Source organism: Pan paniscus, chromosome 1, assembly GCF_029289425.2.
Source record: "Pan paniscus chromosome 1, NHGRI_mPanPan1-v2.0_pri, whole genome shotgun sequence".
Lineage (NCBI taxonomy): Eukaryota > Metazoa > Chordata > Mammalia > Primates > Hominidae > Pan > Pan paniscus.
In genome coordinates, this window is record NC_073249.2 from 7,121,053 (window position 1) to 7,122,853 (window position 1,801).

Genomic DNA, 1,801 nt, shown 5'->3' on the forward strand with positions numbered 1-1,801 from the left:
GGATCACAAGATCAGGAGATCAAGACCATCCTGGCTAACACGGTGAAACCCCATCTCTAGTAAAAAATACAAAAAGTTAGCCGGGTGTGGTGGCACATGCCTGTGGTCCCAACTACTTGGGAGGCTGAGGCAGGAGAATCACTTGAACCCAGGAGGCAGAGGTTGCAGTCAGCTGAGATCGTGCCACTGCACTCCAGCCTGGGCGACAGAGTCAGACTCCATCTCAAAAAAAAAAGAAAAGAAAAGAAAAAAGAAAAAGAAAATGGGCACTGACAAAGGTGAAGTTACTGCTCACGGTTATGCAGATAAGAGATGGAGGAGGCAGTGTTGATAGTCAGGCTTATCTGACTTCTGCGTGTGACACCGGAGGAGGCAGCAAGGCGGCCTGCCAGAGAACTGCAAAGGCAGGGCTCCCCAAGACTTTAAGGGGCTTTGGGAAGTCCACTCAACTGAGAAGTAAGGGAGAAGGGAGTTAAAGGAAATAAACTGCATTTATTTACTATTTTATTTTTTATTATAGTCAGGCGCAGTGGCTCACACCTGTAATCCAACACTTTGGGAGGCCAAGGTGAGAGGATCGCTTGGGGCCAGGAGTTCAAGACCAGCTAGTCAACATAGCGAGACCCTGTCTCTACAAAAAGAAAAATTTTTTTTTAAATTAGCTGAGCGTGGTGGTCAGTGTCTATAGTCCCTGCTACTCTCGAACCTGAGGCAGAAGATTGCTTGAGCCCAAAAGTTTAAGGTTGCAGTGAGCTCTGATTGCACCACTGCACTCCAGCCTGGGCAATAGAGCAAGACCCTGTCTCAAAAAAAGGAAAAGAAAATGCTATCACGTGCTCTCTTTGGCAGCACATATACTAAAATTGGAACGATACAGAGAAGATTAGTATGGCCCCACACAAGGATGACATGCAAATTCATGAAGCGTTATTCCTCAGAGAGCTAAAAGCAGAACTACCATCGACCCAGCAATCCCATTACTGGGCATATACCCAGAAGAATATAAGTCATTGTACCATAAAGACACATGCATGCAAATGTTCACTGCAGCACTGTTCACAGCAGCAAAGACATGGCATCAACGTAAATGTCCATCAATGGCAGAAGGATAAAGAAAATGTGGTGGCTGGGTACGGTGGCTCACGCCTGTAATTCCAGCACTTTAGGAGGCCGAGGCGGGCAGATTACCTGAGGTCAAGAGTTCGAGACCAGCCTGACCAACATGGAGAAACCCTGTCTCTACTAAAAAATACAAAATTAGCCAGGCGTGGTGGAACATACCTGTAATCCCAGCTACTCGGGAGGCTGAGGCAGAAGAATCGCTTGAACCCGGGAAGTGGAGATTGCTGTGAGCCGAGATCATGCCATTGCACTCCAGCCTGGGCACCAAGGGTGAAACTCCGTCTCAAAAAAAAAAAAAGAAAAGAAAAATGTGGTACAGATACACCATGGAATACTAGGCAGCCATTGAAAAGAATGAGATCATGTCTTTTGTGGAAATGTGGATGGAGCTGGTGGCTATTATCCTCAGCAAACTAGCGAAGAAACAGAAAACCAAATACTGCATGTTCTCGCTTATAAGTGGAGACTAAATGATAAGAACTTGTGAACAAACACAAAGAAGGAAACAATAGACATGGGGGTCTACTTGAGGGTGGAGAGTGGGAGGAGAGAGAGGAGCAGAAAAGATGACTATTGGGTACTGGGCTTAATCCCTGGATGATGAAAGAGTCTGTAGAACAACCTCCATGACACTTGTTTACCCATATAACAAACCTTCACATGTACCCCCAAACCTAAA

At 45.9% G+C, this 1,801-nt stretch overlaps 1 non-coding gene across 1 annotated transcript; it reads left to right on the top strand.

The window, feature by feature from the left end:
* The first annotated feature begins 833 nt into the window (after positions 1-833).
* Positions 834-939, top strand: LOC112438314 (U6 spliceosomal RNA). The gene has a single exon (XR_003026768.2). It is a non-coding gene; the product is annotated as a U6 spliceosomal RNA (small nuclear RNA).
* Positions 940-1,801: the final 862 nt, after the last annotated feature.